The sequence below is a fragment of the Plectrocnemia conspersa genome, unplaced genomic scaffold, assembly GCF_051122295.1.
Source record: "Plectrocnemia conspersa isolate PC_06_02 unplaced genomic scaffold, ASM5112229v1 ptg000010l, whole genome shotgun sequence".
Lineage (NCBI taxonomy): Eukaryota > Metazoa > Arthropoda > Insecta > Trichoptera > Polycentropodidae > Plectrocnemia > Plectrocnemia conspersa.
Window position 1 is genome coordinate 9197547 of NW_028277174.1, and position 15240 is coordinate 9212786.

General features: G+C 31.6%; 1 protein-coding gene across 1 annotated transcript in view; it reads right to left on the reverse strand.

Moving 5' to 3' along the window:
• The window catches only part of LOC148230562 (uncharacterized), a 243250-nt gene extending 228763 nt beyond the window's left edge, over positions 1-14487 (reverse strand). Inside the window, exon 1 of the mRNA XM_088194636.1 lies at positions 14158-14487. The gene's annotated coding sequence lies outside the window, so the exon portion shown is untranslated. The remainder of the gene's footprint in view (positions 1-14157) is intronic.
• Positions 14488-15240: the final 753 nt, after the last annotated feature.

The following is a 15240-nucleotide window of genomic DNA, read 5'->3' on the forward strand; positions in this document are numbered from 1 at the left end:
ATTTTCCTGCGTTATACTTTTAAATAAAGTGGCACTCGAATACCTAAAAGGATCTTTTGTGAGCACTTGAATTGGCACTCGTACATATTTAGGTGCCGTAGGCTCGGTATCCGATTTTAAATGCAGCAATTACATAAGGACTTTAGGCAGTCGAAAAAGGTCTTTTTCGCAGCTAATCTTTACTCGGGACGTATTGGCCTAATTTAAAAGCACCCTTGTCCCGGAATTTGCGCATACGGCTGTATAAATTACAGAGGACTAGGGTCTCCGGTTCGGCTTTTGTGAAAATAAAAAAAAATGAAAATGTCATCGTCACTACGTATTTTGATGTGAATATATTATATGCATGTATTTTTTGTTGTACTTTCTCGTAAAAGCCTTTTTCTCCTTCGCGTTGGTTGTGTACATCGTTAACGCTCGGGGGAAAATGGTAACAAGCCTCTAATGTTTTCATGACGCGCTGGGTTATGAATGGATTTATTACACAAACGTAATATTATGTTTTATATGCGGTATAATACAATACATAGGACGGTGAAAGAGTAAAGCAATTCATAGAATTTCAAATTCTTTTGAATGTTTAAACACATTTCCTGAAATATTTCATTTTAAAACTGTCAATCCAAGCAAAATATTGGTACCATATTCAACGTAAACTTTACTTTTGTTCAATTTAAATTTTCTTTAAAGCATGTGTGTTCCACATTGAAAATAGTAAAGCATCGATATCAATAGCTCATGTTTTTAATATGCAAGAAACGTACGACAATATGTCGCTATTTATAAATTTGCCATAAACAATGTTTCCAACCATACTTGTGGCGACTTAAAAGTTATTGTTGTATTGCAAGGTTTACAATGAGGATTTACAAAGTATTTCTATTTTTTATGTTTATGAAATAGCACAGCAACGCATTATAAAACAAAAAACACGACTATAGAGCACGGAATTTACGCCCGGGAAAATGAATATAAAATTTAATCTACTTGAAAACCAGAAAAAGTTTTCTTACTGCCACTAACCACACAACTTGTTCTTATGAAAAATGTAATAAAATTGCTACATAATAATGAATCTAGATTTTAATATCGCAATTTATTATTAATGTTTTACGAATATACGAAATGTTCTAACAAGCAAACTAATGATCAGCTATCTGTCATTCAGATTTACAGTAGAAATGTTTCTGCTGCAATTCTTAAAACATTAATCTTTCCAATCTATCAGTCATACTTTATTTGTTTAAAACTACTCTCATTGCAAAATAAAACACTCATTTGTTACTCTGTTAATTATATCGCTCTCTATGAACGGTGTATAATAATACACGTAAACAAAAGAAATATATTTAATTTTAAAAAATAAAAATAAAAATTGAATTCCGAGCCTCCGGTAATAAATTCTTTTGTTGTCGACCAATGAAAAATAAACATAAAACAAGATTGCCGACAGTAACGTGGCAACAGTTATAAATAATTTTGCTACGTGACAATAATTTTCATTATTTTATCAATGCGTTGTTCAATTTGACTGAATATGGGTGTATCATAACTATGAAAATTAAATATATACATATGTGTGTGAGGACTAGAAGAATACATTGATTAAACTGTATAAACAATCATAAAACAATCTTCGTGTTGAACGGGCTCCGAGGCTGAAAAGTGAGTTTTTCCTTTTACAATACATTATGATTGCTTCCGATTTAATGTACGTATTCGTTAGATTCGACTGAATATAATTACTAGAATTGCATTGATTTTTACGTATTTTGTGCCATATATTGATAATATTTAAAGTAGTAAACGCCAAGGTATATAAACAAAATAAATTAAAACCATTTTTGCATCAATCATCCGTTCCGAGCGACGACTCGCAATATATCAGACAACGAACCGGTTATAAAAGTGTAGTGTCTTGGATGTTATCTAATAGACGACATTTTACAATGATTATAAATATGTGATTGCATACCTAGAATAATCGATAGCCAAAATATCTAAGAGTGGGTTATTTTTAATTCCGATGTGGCAAAATATGTATCTAATATACGTCATAGTTTTTTATTAATTCTGTGCAATCATTTCTCATTCGGTACAGCCAAATTCAGGATATTCAATTACATCAAAGTTATTCAGTATGTTCCTTATAAAAAAATAATACTTGCTGACAGTGACTTCAAATTGAGATGGTTCACTTTTTGTTTATATATTCCAATTATACGTTGTCGCCATATAGGTCGTCAAATTGTTCTCATTGATTCTGAAAAATAATTAAAAACAATAAGACCTTTATCAAGAGTTAAACATTGAACACGTTATTACTACTAATAGAATCCATAAATGAAATAACCGTAGTTACCGTAGAGGATTAAACACGTAGATTGGCATCTCTTCTTCAACTGATAATTTATCATATTTTAATTATTTGCCATACGTAAATGTTATTTGATCTATCATTGCAGCTGAAAATGAACTGTAAACGATACTATATAGTGGGTACAATATAACTTTTTTTTTAGATTAATATGAGATTTTTCATTATTACTGCATTGTAATATGTTCAATTAAAATTGATATGTATATCCTTAATTTACAAATCACTGCTATTTGTCTTTTAATATTTGATCCTAGAAAGTCAATAGTAATTTTGTTAGAATAACCGTGATATAATATTCATATAACCAAACACTTACTGGCACACTCATAATTTAAAGGTTTGTTTATATTGTCTATAATTCAAATGCTACATCATTATGAATCATCTTCAATTGACACTTTGTAAGAAAAATTCTGTGATTATAACATATTTCACTGTTTATTTAATTGCACTAAACCGTGCGTGACGCGCGCTTGACATATGACAGAAGAATTGTCATATGTAAGCAAATTTGGCAGTTAAGGGAAATCCCGGTTTTGGCGCGCTTGAGAATTAAATACGCATTCAAATTGTAAAACACTCATTAAAATATTCCATCATTAAATTTAAAAATATATTCAAAAAAATCAGAACGAAGCGAAAATAACATTTAAAACCCAAAAAGTTGAGGGTCCGGTATTCGCACACTCGCTAGCTTGCCATGAATTCTTGCAATGCAATTCAATGTCACATTTTTGCCTAATTCTCAAAATACATGCCTTTACATATGTTCCTAGTTAAAATTCTATGAAAAAAAAATATATCAGTGATATACAGAAGTGATCCCAATATGTATAATTAATAAATTCAATTATTTAATTATAATTTTATGTATTAAAAAATATTTTTTTATACTAATCATTTTTATATAAATATATTCGGGTTTTGGAACGAATCAACTCGAGTTTCAAATATATCTTATAAAGAGTTGTTTTAAAATACGAGCTCATTTCCGTAACGATTATGCCTGTAAGCATCATAAGATTCCCTATCGAGCTCGACGGTTTACCGTTACATTCTAATTAGAATCCATTACTATTTGCCTCTCAGCCATACACCGTGGGGGTGTTACCCTGCGCTTCTAAAGACATATTCACCATTTTATTTTTATTATGTAATAATGCTCTTTTCTTATAATAAATACAAATATTTTATTGCTTTTGGAAACAACAATAGTAGGAACACATTTAATAATGACTATAATAATTATATTTATTTAAAAAAACTTTGAAATTCTGCGCAAAATTAAAAAAATCAGATACAATAAAATTATCAAATGAAGTTAGTGGTATTGTAGGTTAATCAAATTTATTCATTTAACAATCCAGAACTGACGCCGATCCCCTAGAAATAAAAGTAGGAGGGGTGTCGCACGCAACGAAGAAAGAGATAAAGCATGCTATTTCGTGTAACGGTACTTCGTCCAGACGACGTGGGAATCTTATGAAGCTGCCCGTAAGCCTTCACGGTGTCAGATGTATCTATATATATAGTTTTTAAAAAGTATTAGGTATTTTTAAATATGTAGTTTTTTATATTGTAAAATAAATATAAATTTTATTGTTTCAGATTCAGCGGAGATTTACTGGTGAGCATCTGTAGTGCCCTCCAAGGCCGTCGAGCTGTGGCTTTAGTAGTCACTGGACGGTCCGCGGCCACTGCTTCGGCAGTCCTGGCCGCCGATCAAGCAGGAATACCAGTTTTAAGAGCACCACCATCCAGCTACTCAGCAGCCGTTAACTTCAAAGATACTTTACCACTGGTGAGTGTTTTTAACTTTTTCAAAACAAGTGTTTTAGTATCGGTTATCACAATGGTATTTTATAAAAAACTACGTACATAAATTACAGGTGCAAGTTGCACAAACTTTGTTTCACCTAAGCTACTTTTGGCACGTCGAATAGCTAATATTTATCAAACGCTCTTGGTTTACCCGATTCAGTTGCATGAGTCTTAAAAAATCGTGAATTTAAAAAAAAAACTTTTTTCAATATTGTAAAAATATGTTTAGTTTATTAGGGATTTAAATTTAATATAAATAATGTGGATTTGTATTAGCTTCTATATACAAAAAAAAGGTGTAATTAAATTTTGGCGAATGTTGTCAATTTAAAGTTGTATTTTTAGAGGATTTTTAAAATTACATTTAAAAAAAACATTTCCAGCAAAAAGGGGCTAAGTCTCAAAATAAGTACTATTCGCGCTGTCACAATGACAACGCGTAAAGTGCTGTCATTAACAACTAACTAATTATCAGTGTTGGAAAAATCCTATTTACTGACGCGTTCAAAAGGAAACTACACAAAATTGTAATACACTAATACAAATATTTTTTAAATTATCAAGTTTCAGAATAAAATTTCTAGATTTATTCAGAATATTTTTTCATCCCATAAAATCATTTTTATTTTATTATTGATTTTAAATATTTTTAGTCTATTATAGATTTTAGATATGTTTAGTTTATTATAGATTTTAAATACAGTGAAAACTGTTTCCACTTATTAATTAATCAAGTAAATATTCATTTCATATTTATTATGTTACAAGACGTATCTATTAGGAAAATGTAAATATAAATAAAGGGAAAATCAATAGTAACTTTTTGTACGCATATTTTTTTATAAATATATATAAAAGTATATGTGCTATAATAACACTATCAACAGTTTTTCCAGATAGATGAAGAAAATCAGGATTTAAATCTTTTAATTATTTTTAATTTATTTCATATAATTTTCAATGATTTTTTACTAGGCAATCTAGTGAACAAAAACAAAAAAAAAAATTAAAAAATCACAAATATAAACAAATTAAAGTATTAACTATAAGTAGCAATATTTAGTTAAATAAATTAGAGACATAGCAATTAAAGCTAGGAAGGATGTACGTGAATATATAATTCACGATTTAACCTTTCGAGCACTATATACAGGTTGTATTTAAATTAAAAAAGGTTAGTAACATTAGTTTAGGTTTTATTTTTTTATTTATACAAATCATTAATATCCAATCAATAATTCAGCTGTACCTCTTTCTCTTCAGTATTTTAATTTACATAATAAATTAATATTTATTTTGGAGATTTGTATGTTTTTTGAGAGGTTTTTTATCTCTATAATGTTATTTATTTTATGTGTATGTTTTGCCTTTTACATGTTATAGCTTACTTATTTATTTATAGAATAAGTTATGTGCTTTTATTACAATTAATTTTAAATCTAACATGTCTAGTTGCCGACACATCAGATTTATTTTACATTATAATATATACAACGCTCACCCGAGGCGAGATCCAATTAACAATCTTCCAACTTTGGACTTATCCGCGTTGCAAACTTGCCAACGTGTTACTTTGCTCAGATTTTAATCAAAATATGTTTATTTATTTAATAACGCGCACATCAAAATACAAAACTCGCAATTAAAAATCACCGGAGCGACGCGCTAAAAATACATAATCCAAACGGTTAAATTTAACCGATTGCGGACACGGTTAACTTTTATTATTTTTACGGCGCGCTCAAAAGACAATGCCATCGTATTATCGTTACCATAAAAATTATCAAAGCGTGTAATATTATTTCTGTTTATTTTGGCTATGTGCGAAATAAACGCGTCCCTTTCTACTCGTATACCCTAGTTAAAATCTGTTTGATAAGATTAAATCGTAAGACCTAATCCGCACCGAGAATTAATGACGCTGCGATAGAAAACGGATTTAACGAAATGTAATTGCGTTTCCTAGTTTGTATGTTTTATATATGTGAATTTTAATAAAGCCCGCGACGATCCTAATAGATTTTGCATTGAAAAGGGATGCTGAACAAAGCAGCGTAAATATAAGAAAATCGATATTGTTACGCTTTAAACACAATGTTTGTAACATAAATTAGTCAGATAAAATCGATGATTGATTTATTTTTAAATGCTGATTTTTAGTAATTCAATTAAAAATATTTATACAGATTCATTTGTAATATTACATGGTATGCCTTTAATTGAATTAAATTTATATTAACATTCTCGAATAAAACGGTAGGTTTTCGCTATAAACCCAGGGGTTGTAACTACAATATAATATAATATTATACAATCCCTGGTCCCTGATTAAGTTTTAACCACTGAGATAAGACAAGCTTGAACCGCGGTCTGGTGATAAACGTGTATGTCTTTAGGCTCAAAAGTCACTCGTTTCCATTAGAGAAACATCACGAAAAGACCCTTCAAAATAAAATTAAAGCGCCTTCAACACCGCATTGTATTAAAATTTAGATTAAAAACCCTGACTCAAACATAAGCCCTCTTATCGAGTCGATCGCTTACGTTTAATGCGATAGTTTGCAACTTTGAAATTCTCGAGCCGAATCAAATAACTTAAATTGCTTTACTTTGTTTCGGATTTTATGCAAAATCTCTCCTAGGGAAACTTTCTCTTTCGATTAAAAAAGTGAAAACAAACATATACCCTTGAACTTGATTTTTTTTTTATTTTAGTATTGATTATTTATAAAACATATTTTAATTATTATTATATTATATATAACATATTTCGTTGTATTTTAATATAAATATTAAAAATAGTGTCTGTAGCTAGGTCATTTTAAATTTGTAAAGGTCACATGTCTCGGACTATTTGTTACGTTAATAAATTCTGAATAAGTAAAAGCTTTATATTTTTGTATATAGTATGAAAGCTTTTATGTGCAATAATTAATCATATACGAATCACTCTTTTGTTAAAGCTCATTTATAACACTTTTTGATTTTTTTTAATTTTTGCAATATATTATTAAAAAAAACATTTTGTATATTAAATTGGATTATTTAGTTTCATGTCCAATTTTCCTAAGTCAAAATTTCGCAATAGTATTAACAGATATTAAATTGAATTGAGTTATACATATAAATAATTTGAGTGATTTATTTGTATTTATCAATTCTTTTTTATTCTTGCATCATGTATTTTTAATATTTTATGTATGATTGTATAAATATATAAGAAATAACTCTTTTTATAATTCTTCAATATTGATCCATATATAAATCACACTAAATTTTTAAATAATATTATTTAATTGCAATTTATCGTTACAAAATACTTTCATACGTCACTCAAAAATTAAAAAATAATGCTAAAGGTCTTAAAACTATAATTATGAATTTTGAAGTAGAAAAATGATATATTTTTAGGTAATATCTATTTATAAATCACAGTAAAATTTTTAATTTAATCGTTTTATTAAAAATTTTCGTAACAAAATACTTTTAATAGTTTTTTTATATAAGTCAAAATAAAGCTAATGGTCCTTAAATTAGAATTATTGATTTTATAGTAGAAAAAATTATTTAAATACATATATATTTTAAAATTTAAATAAATAAAATTAATATCAGTTTTTTACTATTTTTTTTTATTATATCTGTGCTCATAACATTCGTAAAAAAATATTTAAATAAGCTTTTAATATTACATAAAGCCCTTTATTGCATGCGCAGAACTGCGCATGCGCAGAACCTCAGCATTAAAATAATAAATAATTTGTTATCATTTATTTATTTTATTTATTTATTAAAATTATAACCATCGTGACCTGACAGGCAAACCTAATGCGTCACGATAGTCAAAAGTACTAATACATCATAATACATACAAATATAAACAAGACAAAACAACAGACACAAATCACCTCAACAGGTGTGCATTGTCCCATACGAATTGAACCAAAACTCCATAAGTACAAGAGAAAATGTCAATATTACTATGGACAGAATTGAGCAGATAAATGGCCTTGGCCAGAGAAGAGTTGGCAAGTGCTCCAGTTCTACACTTAACAGGCAAGAATAGTGGACGCGACCGAGAACTATATCCACCTTCAGGAGCCCACATTTGAAGCTGCTCGAGCACTGAAGGATTGTCTACGATGCCCTTGAGCAATTTCCAGAAGTGTTTAATTACATAAACACTTCTGCGAGTCGACAAAGAAACGTATCCCAGGGCTCCCAAAATAAAAGCACTAGGAAACAAGAACGGATAATACCCGTATTCCTTCAAGTATAAATATCGAAGAAATTTACGTTGTACTTTTTCCAGCTTCAATTCATTGCATTGATTCATTACGCCTGGGATCCAAATGATGGAGCTAGTTTCTAGTATGCTGCGGACTAGAGTATCATAAAGAGTGCGCAATACTAAAGTATTCCTAAAGTAACGCGCATTTCTCAAGATAAAACCGAGCATTTTTAAGGATTTGCTATGAGTCTCTGCAATGTGCTGGCTAAATTTCCAACGTTCTTCGAAAGTCACTCCTAAATCCTTAGTTGAAGAAAACCTTTCCAGAAAATATCCACCTAGATGGTATGAATATTTTGCCGGCGTTAACGACCTTGAAAATGAAATTGTGTGACATTTCTTTACACTGAAAGGCAATTGGTTATAGCAAGCCCATTTCCATATAGAGTTGAGATCCTCCTGTAGGTCGAGGGAATCAGAAATCGAATGCATTTTCTTGTAAATTTTCAAGTCATCTGCATATAATAAAAAATCTGAATGCTCTATTGCTGTTTCTATGTCATTAATGAACAATAAAAACAACAATGGACCCAAATTGGATCCTTGAGGTACTCCAGTAGGGGTCTTATATCGTTCTGAAAAAGAGTTATTATACTTGACGAATTGATATCTATTGGTCAAGTAATTTGAGAATAGATTTATGAGATCTTCAGAAAACCCAAAATTAGATAACTTTTTTACAAGTAAAGCATGGTTAACTTTATCAAATGCTTTTTCAAAGTCTGTGTATATGACGTCCACTTGTACACCAGAGTCCAATGATTTTGAAACATAGTTAGACAAAACCATTAGATTAGTGACAGTGGATCGAGATTTACGGAAGCCATGTTGTTGGTCGAGAAGCATACACCTGCAATGATTAAAAATGTATTTATGCAAAACAATTTCAAATAATTTTGCAGGTGATGAGATCAAAGCTATTGGCCTGTAATTGTCAATCTGAGATTTGGGACCCTTTTTATGAATCGGAGTGACTTTTGAACATTTCCACAATTCTGGAAAACAAGAGGATCTCAAAATTAAATTAAATATAAATTTTAGAGGCTGTAAAATACCAGACTTGCATCCTTTCAGAATGTAGTCTGGAATAAAATCTGGTCCCGAGGTAAAAATGGACTTTAGTCTGCTAAATCCATATTCCATATCAACCAAACTAAAGGTTTTGATTGATAACAAAGATGACCATGAACGAAGAGTCTCATCGTAATTAGAATTAAACTCTAAATGTGACCCATCATTATGGTATACGGTTTGAAAATACCTAGCAAATCCATCTGCAATCTCTTCAAAACCTTCAAAATTGATGTTGTTCCAACTCATCGATGACAGTAAGGATTGGCCATCGCGTTTTGAGTTAACGAATTTCCAAAATTTTTTCGGATCTAAAATTATCGATTTTTCACAGTCTCCAATATAGTTTCGATGGCAATCGCAAATCATCAATTTTGCACGCGATCGCAGAGTACGAAATTCTTCATAGATGAGAGAATTTCGTGTTCGTTTCCAGATTTTATGTATGACATGTTTCTTTCTAAGAATTGTAATTACCTCATTCGAGAACCATATTGGATAAATTCTACTAGTCGTTGGATATCTTCTGGAAAAACATTCATCAAAAATACCATAAATTAATTTATAAAAAACATCAAGAGCAGAACTAACATCAATTGTTTGATACAATTGTGTCCAATCCGTACGAGACAGCAAACCATTGAGGTGGTCAAAATCCACTTCCCTAAACTTCCATTCATACAGTATATTCTTACATACTTTTTCATTTATAAATGGACGTGAATTTGGCTGTTTGAACCTAATGCCAACTACGAGTGCCGGATGATAATTATCCTCTTTAACGAGGACATAATTACTTCTCGTGACGTCATCGCAATTAGCATATATGTTCGTTAAAATTACATCAAGTTTTTTATTATAAATATTATTGACACAATTAATATCAGATAAATTAAATAATGAAATGGTGAAATCAATCTCCGCACGCAAATATGGGGCGGACGGAATATTGAAATCACCTAAAATGATTATATTTTTGCCAATTAAAAAATCACTGTTAGACATTAAAGTGTGAAAAAAGACATCACTTACTTCACGAGCCTGCATTGGCGGAAAATATACAACACACACATACAGTTGTTCTCCGTTTAAAAAGTCAATCTCGACCCAAATGTGCTCTCCGATGGTGTGTAAACGTTCTAATCGGCATGCTGAGCGGACACGGTCGCTGCGAACCGCCAACAGAACGCCTCCTCCTCTGGTGCCTCGGTCTCTTCTGAACATCAGATATCGATCATCAAAAATCTCAGCATCACTCACTGAATCACTTAACCAAGTTTCTGATAGGGCGATCAGATCATGATCCTGGGCAGCGACGGCAGAAAAACACTCTACAGTTTTTGTGTTGAGACCCCTTACATTTTGGTAGTAGCATAATAAGGTGTCTTGTTTCCGCACTCCATTATGCTGAGGGCGCAATGGTTCGTCGAAATTTCCATTCATTAAATGCTACACCAGTAGGCCATATTTCTGATAGCATTAATGATTTAAAATATTCTTCTGGCACAGATAATCGAAACGAGGCATATTCCCCTTTTGTTTTTATTTTTTCGACTAAAACATCTGTACACGCCGGAACAGATTCTTTGATATATTCTTCTATATCGGACGACGTTGTATCAGGGTGCAGATAGAACAGATGAATGTGTTTTTTCTTTTGCATTGTCTTGATTCGTGGGTTTGATACCCCTGACCCACGAATAATAATTCTTGAACGCGTGCGATGAGCTGGTGGAGGAGTCAAATTAGAATCCGTAGTTAGTGTCTCAGCTGATCTAGCTGATACTCTGAATGATGGAGCTGGCCTCAACACTGATGGTGGTTCTGATGATGATGCTGGCTTCGATGTTGGTAAAGGCTTCAATGCTGGCGCTGGCCTCGATGTTGTTGCTGGTTTCGATCTTGATGTTGGCATCGATGTAACCCTGCGCTGTGTCTTCCGTTTTCGTGACACAACCAACGTCATTTCTGGTAATTCAGGGGGCGTTTCATCCAGACTCCCTGGCGGCGGTTCACATGATGATAATATCTTCGTCGACTTCCTTTCCTTTATTGTCTGTTTCTTAATTATATCGAGGTCGCTTAATACCTCCTTTACCCAAGTTGGTGGATCGTTTGCCGACTCGACCACGGAGCCAAACAACTCCATAATTTTATTGACAGCGTTGAGTGCTGCAGAACGTCGCTCATTCGTCAGCATATTGGATCCTTCCAATGATGCTTGAACGATCACAAATTCAGTCTTCGCTTGTTCGAGCTTGCGGAGTGCCATTATGACACGTCTAATCGCGCTTAATTGCAATAGCGAATAATCATAAATGCTATACCCAATTTATATATTTATTATCAGTAGTTCAGTAATTCTTAAATATGTTTTGCTAAGTTTATTAAGTTTAAACAAGCGTTCAATCATTTTAGAGAAAAATGTCTTTAAAACTATTATTAAACATTCACTTTGCTTATTGTTAAGTAAAAAACTGCAAAGTTATCTTTTAGGGCGTTTGTGCGCGTTTCACGCAACATCAAAGCTTAACACGTCATAGACACTGTGATGGCTTATTTGAAAATGTAACATTCCGCACAAAAGATAACTTCTGAGAGAGAAGAGAGAGCACTGCCGACTCTTCACTTTAAAAGGATTACACACCTCATTGACTTTGTAGTGTTACATGAGAGCGTGTTTTACCTCAAGACTTTGAGGTCGGATGATATTCGCCCATTGTGGTATTTATGCGTATAAAGAGAATTTTTTCACTCGCGCCACAAAGAAAAACGCGAAAAGTTTACCAAAGTACTCTCCTCCCTTTTACTCAGAAAAAATTCGAGCTCTAATTTTTGTAAGCCAACTTTTTAACTCCAAGTCGATACGGAAATGTATCGACGTAAAAAAATGTTATTAGTTCTAAAATCTAAAGGTTTTTATAAAGATTTTAAAAACTTCAATAATTTCTACTATAATGTAATGCAATAAGCACTATAAATTATAGTTCATAAACATATCTCAAGTAAAAGTTATCTAACTTGCACATCATGTTTATTTACGTTTTATTTACTAAATTTGTTAAATTGCTTCAAGTAACGATAGAGCACTTTGCTCAAAGTAGTTATATTTTATTTAAAATTACAAAAATATTTTTGCGAAATAATGTATATCTTTACCTTCCAAGATCGCAAGATTTACCTGCTTCTGACTTTTATTTATATATTAAGCAGGAGGTTTAGTAGTAAAGCTATATAAAACCTAAAATGGCGATATATGTATATATAATGACAAGATTAACAATATTTGCCTCATAAACATATTAGAAAAGGTTTTAGGTCCCCTTAATCCTGGCTTTTTTAGATCTCTAGCGGATGTATAACAATATATAATGGTTATCTACTACGCTAAACCACTTTGATCAGTAACTTGCTAACTGTGCCTTAAATTTTGTATTTCAAAAAACTATGCTACTTTATCACAGTTAAAACTTTTTTATAACGAGTTTTATTCCATTAACGAAAAATGTATGTCTCTGCGTTATAAAAGTGGGCTTCTAAAGTGATATACATAGGTATACTCGCGGAAGGTTTTACGTAACCTTTTATGCGTTATATAATGTTATAAAGGCATATAAGGTGATCTAATAAAAATACGAATTTTATATAAGCATATCATACAAATTAAATCAGTACTTCAATCATTATTTTAGATTATTGATGAATCACTTCAAACTTTTATTTTTATAATGTAGCTACATTTAAAAAAACTGTTTAATTAGCATTCCTATTAAATTATATGCAACCAGCAAGGTTTTCCTTACTTTTAGTTTAAAAAATATATATATAAAGAAGCTAATGTGAATTAAGAAACACGTTTGAGTTTAATAATGTCTTTAGAAGATTCGATAATAGTCAATTTGTTATTCTGATAGTCTACGGTCTGTATTTAACTTATATTATAGATTTGCTGGTGTATAATGATGATAAATCACATGTTTGAAACAATCGCTGTAATATATATTATCAATACAACTAATGCTAGTATTAATGATGAAAACTCGATTTTAATTGATGTTACTATTTTCATTACATACTTATAATCTCACTAACTTTTATATTACTTAAGTACTATCACTTTTTTATGCGTATATATGTATATACATAATACAATGGGTTTCACGCAACTTTATCTTCAAACGCAAACATTATATTCTTTGAATAAAAGTTTGTTCAAGATGTACGGATTATATTACAGATTTTTTTATAAATATGATGTCTTTTGCGCTGTTAGAAAGAAGCCTATAAAATTTAAGTATTTTTAAGGCTGCGAATGGTATTTTTTGACTTTCTTCCGTGATCTGTGAGTAATCAAATGGGACGGAAAGCTTCTGCTCAATTATAATAAAATTCCATCTATTAATTTGATGTTTTTAGTTCTAACATAGTAACATAGTATATACATAGTACATAGTATATACATAGTACATAACACAGTAACATAGTTCATATGTTGCTCTAACTCAAGTTTCAATGTATTGTCAAAGTCCGTAGGACAAAAACCCAATCAATCAATCAGCCGCCGAACCAAAAAGTTATAATTGAATTGCAGTACCTCGCAGAGTCATCTTCGGAGCGCTGGTCGCTAATTCTGTCCTTGGAAAACAGTTGTACAGTAGTGTATGGACAGTCCGCCGCGGACATTATTTCACCAAAAACTTTTATACAATTTGCAAATGTCGCGAAGTTGGTCACAGTTTCACAAAGTTTTCACACAAAAGCGTCCCGCGCGGTCCGAGGCGAGCTGGTGGTACGACTGGTGTTTGTAGTGTGTGTGTGGATGTGTTTGTGTGTGAGTGTGTGTGTGTGTTTGGATGTGTGTGTCAGGGGGGGTGTGTCCCAGTCGTGGTTGAGGTGGCCCGCCAGTTGGGGGGCCGGGTGCTCCCTTAGCAAGAGACTCGCGACGAATGACCGATATACCCTGGAATCCGGCGGCAGCGAGGTCCCATTGCGCAGTCTCGGGATCCGGCTGTGGGATTGTACGGGACAGACCTTCCGAATCTGTGGACCATCGATCCTCCGGATGACGCGGTGGGAGCCTCCGAGATAAAACGGGCGAGTTGTCTATCAGAGGTGGGATAAGTTTTGGTTAGAAATTTGACGGTTTTGGATCAATTTTTACCCATCAAAAAAAATAATGGACAGTTTCATTATTAATTTTAATTAAGTTTAAGATCGAACAACATCTTTTAAAGTTATATTTTCTTTATGAAGTAACTGTTTTTTTAACTTATAAAATTGTTGAAAAATTTATTACACGATAATTTTTATAAATTAAGTATATGATACTGGTTTGAAAAACTTATTTATGATCATTAAGTCACTATTGATAACCATCCCTATAGATACTCTTCTAAAGTCAAATAGTAATGCATAACCAAATTAAAATTTGCTCAGGATACTTAGTAAAAATAAAACTGTACATGATTTTCAGAGCTGTTTGCTAGCAATCATATAAAATGCTTTTCGCGAACACCCTAGACACTGATTTCGCTACACGGTGCCACAAACGTCATCCTCTATTTAGCACTCTGCTTTTACACATTCTGTGTTAACTTATCTGAACACTTTTGCTACTCGCTCAGTGCCAACTGATTTATTTATAAAATAAAAAAAAGATTAATATAATAAAGATAAT